This window comes from Gallus gallus, chromosome 4, assembly GCF_016699485.2.
Source record: "Gallus gallus isolate bGalGal1 chromosome 4, bGalGal1.mat.broiler.GRCg7b, whole genome shotgun sequence".
Lineage (NCBI taxonomy): Eukaryota > Metazoa > Chordata > Aves > Galliformes > Phasianidae > Gallus > Gallus gallus.
This window is the reverse complement of record NC_052535.1, coordinates 43,384,171-43,398,623: the sequence shown is the minus strand read 5'-3', so window position 1 is coordinate 43,398,623 and position 14,453 is coordinate 43,384,171. Positions and strand designations below refer to the sequence as shown.

Below are 14,453 nucleotides of genomic sequence, written 5' to 3'. Positions count from 1 at the left end.
CCATGAAATAAAGCTCTGTAATTCTACAGGTATTTCTGTGATAAAATGAAGGCCTTGGATGATGCAGGCCCTCTCCAGAAGGAAAGAGGAGACTTGGTCACCAGGGATATGGAGAAAGCTCAATGACTTCTTTGCCTCAGTCTTTACCAGCCACACCATACAAGCTACAAAAAGCAAAGGTAATAATTGGGAGAAGGCAGATCAGCCTACTGTAAGTGAAGATCAGGTTCAAGACCATCTAAAGAACCTGAAGGCGTACAAGTCCACAGGACATGATTAATTTACAGGTCCTGGAAAAAAAAGAAAAAAAAAACTAGTGAATGAAGTTACCAAGCCACTATCCATCATATCTGAAAGATCACATCAGTTTGGTGAAGTTCCCACTGACTTGAAAAGAGAAAACAGAACCCCCACTTTCAAGGAGAACAAAAAAAAAAAAAAAAAAAAAAACAATCCAAGCAACTACAGGCTAGTCAGCCCCACCTCTGTGCCCGGCAAGTTCATGGGGCAGCTCCTCCTGAAGGCTCTAAGGCAAATAGAAAATAAAGACGAGGTGATTAGTGGTAACCAACATGGCTTCATCAAGGGCAAGTCATGCCTGACAAATTTGGTGGCCTTCTCTTATAGAGTTGTCAGTGGAGACATTACTATATCACATAAAAGTCAAGCGCATATGTGTTACCATGCACAAGTGACAAGTTTTGCTCAGCCTTAAAAGTAGCATTCTGAAATTATAAAATTAAATGTTTACACTTCTATAAGCATAGAACTCGGATTATCTATATGGTAATAATTAAAATGTGTGGATAAGGTCAAACTTGATTAAACCTATACTTAGAACAATGCTAAGCAGAAAAATATTTTCATTACTTCCAGCAAGTCTCAGTTTCTCATATTTTATGAATCAAGACTGATAGACTTGATAGACTTGACTAAAGCCAAGTCTTTCCATAGTTCACCTGTAGAATCAGATGCCACATCCTACCTACTTTGGAGTTACACATGTAACAGACAGCAATTCCAAGCTAAGCCCCTTTAACACTAGTTTAGGTTTAAGTCTTCAGCTCTTTGTCTCTTGTGTATCAACATTACCACTATTGGAACAAAAAACTACAATGCCTTGAAACCTAATTTATTTAATAGAAGCACTGAGTATTAATACATCCAGTACACACACAAGGAATCTGATCTTATGATTCAAAAGGCCTCTGAAAGCCTGTAAATATGCCAGCAGAGTGTGTATATCATTCAGCCACTCTTAGAAAGCTTGATCAGAAGAATAGCCTATTCGCAGGAGGGAGACACCAGACTGTACCCAGACATCTAGTAAACAAAGGTCAAAGCCAGAATAAACATATCCACAGAATCTCACAATTTAGTCATAACTAATAAAAAAAAAGTTGTAATTTATCTTAACCAGATTATGTAACAGGTACAGATTACATAACAGGTCTTAAAATGCTTAAAGTACTCCATTTGCTCACTAGCAGATATCCATCACAGACTACTTGGTGAAAATGTATTTATTCTTTCAGATTAAAGAAAAAGTGAAATATTTACAGCAGCAAGCCTGTTTAAATGAAGAACTATCTAGACTATGGAACTCCCAGAGCAGCTACAAGACCGATGATATCCAGTTTTTGGAATAAGAGCAACAAGGAAATTGTTTCAAAAAAGCAACAGTGGAACTATTACAGATAACCACATAAAAAGGAAAAAACAAAAACAAAACCACACACAACCGGGGAGATGATAATTACAGTGTGTAGGGAAAGGTAACAGCAGATAAACAGTTCTAAGATACCCAAAAAAAAAAAAGGTGGCATTCACAATGCAGTTAAACAAAGAAAAATTTACTTACCTGTCCTAGCAATCAGGGCTAACAAAGTAATCCAAAGGGAGGAATCTTCAGGTAAAGATCCTTCATCTGTGGCAGCCAATCCTTCAATGAAGTTTAGGGAGAGGTTGAACCAGGTTCCATCCTTCCAGTCACACAGGTGAATTGCTTTCACCTGTGCTCCTAGGACTGCCTGTGTCCCTTCATCAGGTGCTCAATTATTGGTATAGGCCTTGACTTAGCAATGCCCATACACGTGATCAGAAACAGAGGAAAAAGAAGGCAAAGATTCAATTAGAAAGTATTAATTTAATTCAAGTGAAGGTCTAAATACGTCAAATAAAAATGCATCTAGGTAGATGACAGCCCAGATGAGGACTTCAGCAGTAGTAAATATGAAGATTTCATAATACAAAAAGACTAACTACAGAGAGTACCCAAGGGTAGAATGCTCTGCTGAGACAACAGCTGAATAAAGGATAACTTGGCAGTAGTAATGGAAATATTACAGAGTTCTGCGGCAACTAGAAACAGTGGGACTGCTCCAGGGACTCCCTGCAGTGCTTGATGTTCAAAAAATGGGCATAAACCCATAACTTTAACAGTATTAATTTCTTATTTTTCTATCATCATGTAAATTATGGTGTGCTCTGTACACGTCTCCCTGGCACAGTCATCATGCAGTAGGACATGTGAGGACAGTTTAGGAGCTTTTTTAATATAAGAACTAAACATTATGAGCCCTCATTAAATACAACAAATCTTTCTTGAAACTAAGAAAACATGGTTGTCATGTTTGGCAATAGGAACAATAACAGACAGTACTTCAATAGCAGGAAATAAGGAAGGCGTAGTGCTCTGCTGTTGCATTATCATTAACTGCATCTAATGGTGTACTTTACAGAATGGTAAGAATACGGTTAACTTCCTCTCTACATGAAAGTACAAATCAGCAGAGTATACAAAAAGGCACACACATAAAAATCCTGCAATGTTAACCTTAAAGAAAACTGAGGCCAGGCTATAGAGTAGAGGTGCACAAATTACCCTGGCCTATGGAAAATAATATTTTTTTTACGACACAAGTTGTAGGTAGCAAATGACTATACACTGCTAAATTTTCTTAGTTAAGGCCTTCAAAACACAGGAACTTGTACTGAGTAAATAATGTATTAATTATAACTCAACAAGTAAATCAATTTATTGCTCTATCAGTAGTAGAGGGTAATTTATCAAAAGTCTATTATGTAATTATGAAAATTACAATTAGCAACTAAATAAAGCAGTACGCTTTTCTAATAGTAACAACATATATGGTTAGCTTTTGTGAAGCCTGAAAATCTGTTCCACATTTTTCTGAGTCCATTTTCTGTTGCACAGTTGAATACATCCTATCATTATTGTAAAATGTATTTAAAAAACAAGGAATAGCAGAGACTCACACTGAGACACCGTTCACAGATAGGGAAAACCACAGTAAAACACTACGGTTTGACAGGCTGTGGCCAATGGGATGAAGTTCAACAAGACCAAGTGCTGGGTCTTGCACTTTGGTCACAACAGTGATACAGGTTTAGGACAGAGTGGCTGAAAGACTGTGCAGATGAAAGACCTGAGGGTGTTGGTCAGTGCTCAGCTGAACACAAAACAACAGTGTGCCCAGGTGGCCAAGATAGCCAATGATATCCTGGATTGTTCGGGAGAGGTTCTGGTTGGATATTAGGAAAAAATTCTTATCCAAAAGACTGGAATGGGCTGCCCAAGGAGTTGATAGAGTCACCATCCCTGGAGATGTTCAAGAAACTTGGAGTTGTAGTACTAAGGAACTGTGCAATATTGGTGGTAGGTGAACAGTTGGGTTAGATGATCTCGGAGGTCTTTTCCATCCATAATGAATCTATGATTCTGTGAGTCTGTGCACTGAAAAGTAATCTGTAGCTCACATTCAAATAGATAAATCTGCAAAGTGATAGGGAATTAAATATTTTGATTGACCGTCTTGACAATGATAATCCACAAAATATCATTCATATGTCAGAGCCAATGCTTCCTGAGACATATGCACAACATAAGCATTTTTACAGCAGACGACTATGTTCCTAACATATACTTATCACTTTTCTGAAAGCATTTACACAAGTAAGACAGTAAGAATATCTCTTCTTGGCATATACTGTATTATTTACCAGGTCTTAGTGAATTCACAGGAGTAGAATGTCCAGAAGAATAGAAAAGTTATTATGAAATAAAGAATCAGTCATATTGTTTATATGACACAATATAAAGAACTGCATGAAAATTTTAGGCATGGCATTCACATTCAGACTGAGTCAGTGATCAATATCAACAGGTATCACCAACAGGTTGTCAGAAGTACGCCTCAGGCCTAGTGGCGAGGACACTTTTTTATCTGAGATATTTTTAATGGGAAATGGCAGAGGTAGTGTACTGTGATACTATCTTTTTAAATTAGTTATGTATAATTATCCAAAAATTTCCATTTGGGAGAGGTGTCTCACATGAGACGGAAACTGGCTCAGAGTCTGTAAGACCGGAATATCTGTACATGTCACTGTCAAACTCTCATTAGAAGAGCTCTAGCTGGAACATTATATTCTTGATCTCACTGCATCTCTGACAGTGCAACAGCTATGAAGAGCATTTAGAAAGAATAGAGAACAGTGGATCACATATCACAGCCCATGAAGTTGAATTACAAAATATGTTGGACTCACTATGGAGCAAGCAATGATAGCTGAAGTGGGAGTGGATGGAAATCAAAAGTAATCAATGATACTGATCCAAAGCTAGAATCTAAAGTAACATCACAATTAAGAACAGATTCTGTGCCTCTTACTCAGCATCAGAAATCTCTAACAAACTTTATGTGCTTTCCTTTTACATTTATTTCTAATAATAAAAGTAAAGCTATGTAAATAAAATAAGCATTATGGTACTACTTTATCTTTGCTGTGTTTGGCACAACTTACATATATTCTAGTATGCGTTGTTTAGGTTTTATTGTCTCAAAGTGTTTTTTTGTTTGTTTGTTTGATAAAATATGAATTTTACATTTATGATATATTTTATCAAATTGGACTCATACTGTGTGCAATTCGTCTCTTAATATGGAAAAATCCAAAAAGAGTTTTACTTTATTCCTTTAATGCTTTTTGTTTATATAAAAAGGAGAGAAGAAAGGATGTTCAGGGTTGGAGTCAGGAAAGCCGAGACGCAGATGGAATTGAACTTGGTGAGGGATGTGAAAAACAACAAGGAGGGATTCTTTAGATACATTGGGTAGAAGAGACAAGCAAAGGAGAGTGTACCCCCCTCCGATAAACAAAAAAAGGATAACTGGCCTTCTCAGACATGGAGAAGACTGAGGTACTTAATGTGTTCTTTGTCTTGGTCTTCACGGCCAGTCAGACTTCCCACAACTATCATGTCCCTGAACATGTAAGCTGGGGTCAGAAGAGTAAAATCCCTCCCACAGTAAGAGCAGAGCAAGTCCAAGATCACCTCATAAGGCTGAATATGTACAAGTAGCTGGATTTTTCATTCTGATATGTTTCATATAAAAATAATCTATGTCTTAAAACATCTGCTTTATTCTTATGTGCTTGACATAAGAATTCCTTTGATTTTCTTGCAGTAAGCTAAAGAAAGAAAGGGAGATCTAATAATTATGCTCTGGTTTGATGTGCTTTTTTCATATTGTCATTACTGTCTTTAAATAAATCTGATCTATTTTAAAGAGACTTAGAATATTTTAAAAATTCACAGAGCCCTTAGAATATTTGTTTTCAAGGATCTCAATTAAGAATACAAAAAACAAATGAATGTAATAGAAGATAAATACATATAATCTAGATAAAAACAGGTTAGAAGAATAGTTTTGTTGTATATTTATTTACACACTCATACAGGATGAAGATGTTAACTATTTAAAATAATACATATCTCTATTATTTTACTGAGCTACATCTTGTTTTATTTCATTTCTATTTCCACACATTATTCTTAAGAAATAAGGGTGTACTATTTATATATCTATAATATCTATATATACTCTTTTGTGACACAAATTTTATAAATCATAACATCAGAAGTAAGTATAATTTTAACCACTGAAGTAAATTGAAAGCACACTTTGAAAGTACCATTCCTGAATTCCATGTTAGCTTTTGTGAAAATTTAAAGAATGGAATCAGGATAGCTAGTATGGACTGTGGTGAAAGGTGATTAATTGAAATTTTTGTTGATGTTTAAATATTTCATACGAACATCATTCATCTTTTTGCAGCACGTCTTGTATACACGTGTGATTTAGATGAATTCTAAGAAAGATACTTCTAGAAACATGAAATCTTTATGACATTGCTACTGAGAGAGGAAAATGGTTGAGTTCATCATGTTTGGAGAAGAGTTCTGCATACTGAATTTCCTGTTTCTTAGTTGTCTGCAAAGGCTCATTTCCATCCTGAGTCTGCTGGAAATGAGCTGACAAATAAAACCTAGAGGGATCAGAAAAGATTTATTTTAAAGACCAGCCATTAGATCAAAACAGGCAAATAATATAAAAAATAAGATTGTCATAAATCCCAAAATCTGTTTCCACTTTATATAAAGACACAGCTTACCGTGTGTACACTGCTATAGCTCCCTCTCACAGGTATGATCTACTTTTTTTCTCACTGTGATGGGCTTCAAACCCACATTACCCATCATATGCCTTTTTCAGATAAGACAGTTGTCCATACCTGTTGTTGAAAATATACCACTGGAACAAATTTACAAATTATGGTACAAAGGGCATTGGCATTTAAAAAAAAAAAAAAAAAAAAAAAAGAGTTTTTATGTTAAAAAAATCTTCTGATCAAACTAATGAAACTTATTTGAAATGGAGACTAGAATTCAGAGTTCTGACCATCTAGCCTAGAGCTCAAATCATTAAGAATTATTACAAATGTAACACTTGCTCATTTCATCTGGTATAAAAAGTTTTTAAGATATTGTCTACTTATCTTTCACATGTCTGAATAGGGTCGCAACAAAAGTGCCTTCTTACACAAATAAGAACAGTGCTCTGGTATTTTCATTTTATATGAGTTAAGATAGCTAATTTATTTCATGTAGCATTACGTTGTTGTCTTAAAAAATGTAAAGAGAATAAAATTTCACTGTTGTATATTATAAACTCAATGGGTCAGAATATCTGCTGTTTAGATCCAAGCATGAAGTGCATTGGTTGGTTTTCTATTTAACTGGTGGCGGTTGTATAATCCCGAATTAACAGAAAATGGGAAACAGAGATCAAGTTTTCTGCCCTCTTCCTTGGTGATGATTGTGTTGCCCTTCTTGGGAGAACCAGCATCAGTAAAAGACCTAGTAAACTACTTCTGATACATCTAGAGAGAATACAAACTAAATGGCAAGTCTACCATCATATTACTTCCAATTCTGTCCATACAGAATAGTGACATATATAGCATACTCAGGAAAATTTACCTTATAAATGAATGAATTACTTGATATTAATTAACGTAGGACAAATCTGCTACAGTTTTGCTGTAGTTCTGCAGAAGTTTTGCAAGTCTGCTACAGTACAGAGATTTCCTCTCTCTTTCACATCTTCTCTGTCTGCTTAACACAAAATATTTCCCTGCAAGTTTATTGTCCTGCAGAGAACTGTTGTCACTTCATACTAATTTTTACCTTATTGTTTATTCTGCAGATGTTTAGACCATGCTCCTGTATTTTCATTATTCATAAGGCTGTGTTAGTTACAGACCAACACACATATGATAACGGTATTAATCCAGACACTTTGCAAATAATGGTACAAAGAGACAAAAAGAGAAGTAATAAATTTTGAGAGGACTTCAGTTTACAAGTGAACATTATGCAGAAGATATTCAATTGAACCAAATAGGAACTGCTTATCTATTAAACTTAAAGCATATGTCTACATGTTTGCAAGGTTTGATCTTTAGAAGACTTCAAACAGTTTTGTGTATCAAAAGTATGTTAAGAAGATCCCCAAGACTTTTTTCTGAGGAAGAGAGGAGGAGAGAATACTCTGCCTTATTTTCATACCATTGTCCTTTGGAAACAAATATTTATGTCTGTTCCTTGATATGCTGTCAGCTGGGCAAAGAATGATCATTTTTTCTTACCTTTTCAAAATTAGGCCCATAACTTCACAACATTGGACCAATGCAAGGCTGAGTCACAGTTACAATATACTGGGTGTGGCTGCAAATGAAAGAAATACTCTTTACCTTGACAATATCTGTTTCTACTTTTTTAGTGGGGGTGGTAGAGGGAGGAATATGGATATTTTTTATCTGTGAACAAGTCTGTTCCCAGCAAAATTAGCTGGCTATGCTAATAGAGTTCTCTACAGATGTTTGGTATCAGGAGCATTAAGGCGAAATCAAAAAAATAGCCTGACAGGAAATCACAAGAAATCTTGATGAATTACAGGAAAATCCCTAGAATATATGCAAAAATCTGAAAGTCCCTAAGACACCCCAAAGAGGGATTCTGTTTTCACAACAAATATTTTCCAGCTTCCTAACTGCCAAGGTGCTGAGTGATTCCAAAAATCTACTACTGCTCAGTGATGGTTAAATCACATTTAAGCAGTTAATATTTTTTGTCCATCTGTAGCTCCCAGCTTACCCACTTAAAAATCCAATGCCTGTATGTTTCCAGGGCCAGGGACCCAGGGCCATAGATGAGTCTGGTTTGGCAGCAGTAGTCACTCAGACCAGGTCCTGAGGCAGGTTCTGGCCCACAATGACTCCCAAAAACCAAGTACTGTGGTGGCCTTCCCAGGGATATTTGAGGTCTTCTCTCCTCCATGGCCCCAGCAATACAAGGTCAGCTCAATGGTGTAGGTCACACATCAGGCCTCAGCCCTACAGCCAGACCCCAGGGGGAAAGTGCTGAGAGCTGGGGTGGCTGCCTTCACACACAGGAGACTGCCTGGGGCCACAAAGGGTGCTCCTCACTGCCTCCCAGGTCTTAAAAACACAGTCTGTTGGTGCAAAAACAGCATCAGAAAAGAGTCAGCAGATCCCAGAAGTGTATGAAAACACAGTAGGTATGAAAAATGGCTTCTGCCTTGAAAGTAAATCCATTTTTTAAAGTGATTTTCCCTTTTAGGCTCATTTCTTTTTCTTTCCCACAGCATTCAGTGAGTGGGATGTAATATCAATGTGAACACCTGCCTTGGGCAGCCTCATTAGTAAGTTCTAACAGTAGCTGGCCCGCTTGGTGGTGACTACCTATACTGTTAGGTTTTTCTGCTCCAAATAGTGCTATTAATCCATCAAACCTATCTGAAATTGGAAAAAAAAAATTACCTATTTTAACATTTGCATTATTCTGGACCTTTGTAATATTAAGACTGATTTAATTTATTTGGCTAAAAGTGTTTGTTTAAGGTACTAAGGAATGTTTGACAGATTTTGCATATGTATCTGAACAGCGCAATCCAGATTAAAGTGCCTTTTAAAAATGTTGGAAATATGAAACTGCTATGCAGCCCTGTAAATATTGTTGCAGGCCTGAAAACATTTGTTCTGCTTCAGGGCTTACCAGAAGGGAAGTATGTTGTGATGACACATAGAGCACAAGGCGGGTGTCAGAGTTACAGCTTGTTCTTTCAGACCTCAGAGCACAGGAAGCTCTGAAAGTTTCTCTTTCTTACATTCCCATACTAACATGCTTGCTCTGTGTCTGTTTAGTATTTGGCTCTGTCAGTAAACACCTTTTAACACAACTTCCAGTGATAAACCACCTTATATTCAAAGTGGTTGGGATGCATTTTAAAGTGGAGTCTGCCATTCACTGACTCATATGAAGATAATATTCACCTCATATAGTCAACATAATCCAGAGCAATATCTGCATGCCAAAATTCAGACCTGATGCCTTTCAGCTTAAGTTCTGTAATTTAGTTCCCCTACAAAGCTTCTCACTTCTCACATGAGGATGTGTAAAGGTACAGGGAAGAGGAACTTCACGCTAGGAAGACTTCAGGTCTCTCGTTTCTTTAAGGTTCTCACACCAAACAAACTTTGCTACATACTGCATCAGAATCACAGGTTTTTAGTTCTCTTCCTAATCTTATTCTTTTCAATGACACACACACACACACAAAAAAAAAAAAAAAAAAAAAAAAAAAAAGAGAGAGGAGAGGAGACAAAACGTTGTCTCATTGCAATCTCTCAGTACTTGAAGGGAGCTTACAAGCAGAATGTACTCTTGCCGTAGGAAAAGTTGTTGTCATTTCTAGAAACCAAAAAAAGTCAAATGTGAGGCCTACATTTCTAACAAAATAGGCTAGTCTTTGTGATCAGAAATCTACCTGGCCCAAGAAACTGCAACATATTTTAAAGAAAGTAGAAATTAAAATACCTACCTTTTGTTTTTTCCTGAACACAGGTTGTTTTTTGTTTTAATTTAATTCCTCCATGCAGAAAAAAATGCACCAGTTGAAATTCAGTGATGCTTGCTGAACATTTTTGGAGGTCCAACAGTGGATGTGAACACAGTGAGGCACTGAATGCTGTTTCAGCAGTGGTGGCATGCAGGCTCTTGTTCATCTCAGTGAAAATGCATAGCTAAAGGTGGTGACTATATTGAAACATAGTGTTTTGTAACTGAGAATTTGCTCTATCAAACAGTGTTACTTTTATCTTTGTACCTGTTATAGTTTCCATGGAAATAAGTAGGAGGCATTATTTTTGGAGCGACAATCTGATTTAGGAAGAGTTTGTAATTAAATTGCTTTAACTTTTATTTTCTTCTGGAATAATCTTAGATTTTCTTTTATCTAATGATATTTATGTTGTTCTCAATAGAACTTTGTGTTTTTTATGCCTAGTGTTTGCCTCTGTATTTCCCATAAAGGCAAAGATATCATAGAAAAAGTCTTCAGAAGTTGCATTTATTTTTCCTGAGCATAAAGCTATCAGCAACACAGAGGCTTGACAGTACGTCTGTTATTAGCCTTCTATATAAAACGAGGTGCTTTAAGTTCATAACCCCTAATGTTCTGCAAAATAACTAGGGCAGAGCTCTAAATCTTTCATTAGTGACAGCCAAAAGTAAATAATCTATTGCAAATGTTGTAATTTTCAAAGCTGCTTTACTTTGTCTTTGTGGATGTCATAACAATGCTTGATGGCAGCTTTCATGACTGACGCTTCAGAGAATCCCTGTTGGAAACATAAATTCACTGTGTTTAAAAAAGTGCTTTCTATCTATACATACCAATGAAACCATGGGAAGCTTCTCTTGGGTTCCAGTGGCCTTCAGGTCAGGTCACCCACACATTAATAGACTTTAAGACTAGAAGGGATTATTAAAATAGTTTGGTATGTGTTGATGCACATGGTAGATCAGTAGCAGGTTAGCAAGTAAATGTTGCCTAAAGTCAGCAACTTGCTCTTGAATCGGATTATGTCAGTTAAAAGCAAACCTTAATGTCAATACAGATACCATTCTATTAGATGTGTTGTAGGAGCTTAATGGGAATTTGATAGAAATTCCTGCTGGGAAGAGAGTTTGGAAGAGGTTCATTATGCCTGGACCCTTGCTTCTTGCTAATAAAAATTACACAGCATTACTCTGATTCCATAAACCACATTTAAAGGAAAAAAAAGCTGGTGCTAGAGAAGTAGACATGCATGGTTCATTTTTCTGCTGTTTTTGAGGCATACATTCTCAGTCAGAGATCACAGAATCACAGAGTCATTTCAGTTGGAAGTGACACTTAAAGATCATCTAGCCAACTCCTCTGCAATAAACAGAGATAACTACAGCTAAATCGGGTTGCTCAGTGCCTGGTCCAGCCTGAATGTCTCCAAGGACAACCCCTCAGGGCAACCTGTGCCAGTGCTTCACCATTCTTATTATAAAAAACTTTTTTGTGTGTGTCCAGTCGAAATCTTCCCTGTTAGTATGAAACCATTCCCCCTTGTCCTACCATAACAGATCCTGCTAAAGAGTCCCTCTCCTTCTTTCTTGTAAACCCTTTTAGATGCCAAAAGGCTGCTATCAAGTCCCCCTGAAACCTTCTGTTCTCCAGGCTAAACAGCCTCAGCTTTCTTGGCCTGTCCTCATAGAAGAGTTCCATCTCCTGGATCATTTTTGTGGCCCTCCTCTGGATGTGCTCCAACAGGCCTATGTATCTCCTGTACTGAAGATTACACATCTGAACACAGTACTCCAGGTGAGGTCTCACCAGCACAGAGTAGTGGGGTAGGACCACCTTCCTCAACCTGCTGGCCATGCATGTTTTGTTGGCTTTGTGTGCTGCAAGGGCACACGGATGGCTTATGTCCAGTTTACCATCCACCACTACACCCAGGTTAGTTTCTGTAGGGCTGTGCTCAATCCATTTTCCCCTCAGTTTGTACTGACAGGGATGGTTGCCATGACACAGGTACAAAACCTTGCACTTTGATTTGTTGATCCTCATGAAGTTCCTCTGCACCTGCTGCTCAGCCTGTCTAGGTCTCTCCCTCAGAAGAGTCAACTACACCACAGAGCTTGGTGTCATCCACAAACTTGTTGAGGATGCGCTTGATCCCACTGCCAGTGTCACTGATGAAGATATTTAAGAACATTGGTCCCAGTACTGACCCCTGAGGGACAGTACTCATAACTGGACATTGAGTCATTGATCATCACTCTCTGGGTACAATCTCACAACCATTTCCTTGGCAATAGAACAATCTACCCATCAAATCCATATCTTTCTAATTTGGAGAGAAGGATGTTAGGAGGGATAGTGTCACAAGCCTTACTAAAGTCCAGATAGACGACATCAGTGGTTCTTCCCTTGTTCATTTCAAACCTCTTTATTTCAGGTCTATGCTGGTCGTCCTTGGTGAGTGGCTGTGACAACTTGAAGAAAACCTTTTTTAATAGTCAGAAATTTTCTTTTAACATCCAACACAAGATTGTTCAGGGTCAACCTATATCTATTTGTTCTTGTGCCAACATTGTTCTTTTACTTAAACAGTCCTGTTCCCTTAGGAGAGAAATCTTATCCCCTCTCAGCCTTCCTTTTGCAAAGTTAAACAAGTCACACCCTTCCACATCTCATTTGTCAGTTTCTCTGCATGTATTTGACCAAAGCTGTGACTGTTCCAGATGACTCCACACCAAGGCCTAACACCATCAGCCTACTCTTCAGCTGTCCTCCTGAAACTGTTCTAGTGAAGAATTTTTCAAAGCTACACTTGATTTTTACAAGACTCTGTGGTAATTCATAGGCATGCTGTGATTGTCAATAATGCCTTGTATTTCTTGAATATTTCCCACTGAGAAGATGCAAAGTTACAACAAATCGTTTTTTTTATCGGACTCCAAATTATATCTTGCTAAAAATAAAGCTACATGCAGATGATGTTCTGGACTAAATCTCTTCTGAATAGATCAAACAGTAGCAAGAGACATGCACGCATGGATAGCGCGGTTAAAGATGAAAGCATGGAGTGAAATTGCTAAATCTTCTCATTTAACCACAATAGGATTAAGTGTAAGACTTGCTCATACAATAATAAGCACTTAGAGAGAGAGTGAGAAGAAAAAAAAACAAACACAATACTTAGTAGCATCCAAGTGCAGAGAAATAAAAACAAATATTATAAATCAATTCACAGTGGCTAGACTTTTCCTGGTAAAATATTTTACATTAGGTGGGGTTTTTCTTAAGCATCAAAATACTGAATACAGAGACCTAACATACATACAAGCATGAAAAGAAATATTTTTTGTTTTTTCTGCAAACCAGCCTGTGTAGAAAAGTCTTTCTCAGATAAAATTACAGAAAATTACTTCACAACTAACTGGCTGTTTTTATCTCCTACCTTGTAAGTGAACATCTTTAGCAGTAGAAAATACAACCTATACTTGCACCTCATTAACTAAATATTGCACTGAAATGGGAGACAAGGCATCCTATTTCAATAGTGAATACCCCAATGTCCAAATACAGGCACCATTTCCTTCCCTGCATTTTCCACAGGCGGGACAGTTAAGTAGTTAGGATTACTGAAGAGAGCCATTCAGCATCCGTGTTGTCAGGGTACTCTGAGGTAAAGGACATGATTTCAAAATCTTTCAGGCAGAACAGAACACTAAACTCCTGAATCTGTGAATTTACTATATTATTAAATGTTCTGATTCAGCATCCAAAACAGAACTTATTTTCTGTTTCTTTTTCCAAATCTTAATCTTCTTGCAGCTGTGTGTTTTGACACTGACAGAAAACCCAAGGGCTGTCCAGTGGGTAAGGAGGACTGATTCTCACTTACAAGTACTGTGTGAGGCATGGGGATGTGTAACTTTTTACAGGATAAATCTGAAGCTGAGACTGCACAGTTTTCCATGACCTTTTAGATCCTTCTATGTATGAGAGGTGAAGAACAATTATTCATATTCAATCTGCAATTATTCATATCAAAATATTTGCAGTTACCACCAGAGAATAGTGGCCTTTTTGTCTGATTGTGAATAGAATTTATTGTATTGTATTACCTATTTTTGAGTTATACCTCAGGCACTGCCTTTAGCTCTCTCAAATACTGCA

General features: G+C 37.2%; 1 protein-coding gene across 16 annotated transcripts in view; it reads right to left on the bottom strand.

The window, feature by feature from the left end:
* LOC101750640 (translation initiation factor IF-2-like) overlaps positions 1–14,453 on the bottom strand; it is a 255,334-nt gene that overhangs the window by 220,360 nt on the left and 20,521 nt on the right. For 6 of the 16 annotated variants that reach the window (XR_006939148.1, XR_005859867.2, XR_005859866.2 and 3 more), the window contains 5 exons: positions 11,005–11,070; positions 10,272–10,486; positions 8,525–8,882; positions 8,017–8,095; positions 5,722–6,354 (listed from right to left, as the gene is read on the bottom strand). The gene's annotated coding sequence lies outside the window, so the exon portion shown is untranslated. The other 10 variants (XR_006939149.1, XR_212245.5, XR_005859857.2 and 7 more) reach the window with 7 other exon arrangements.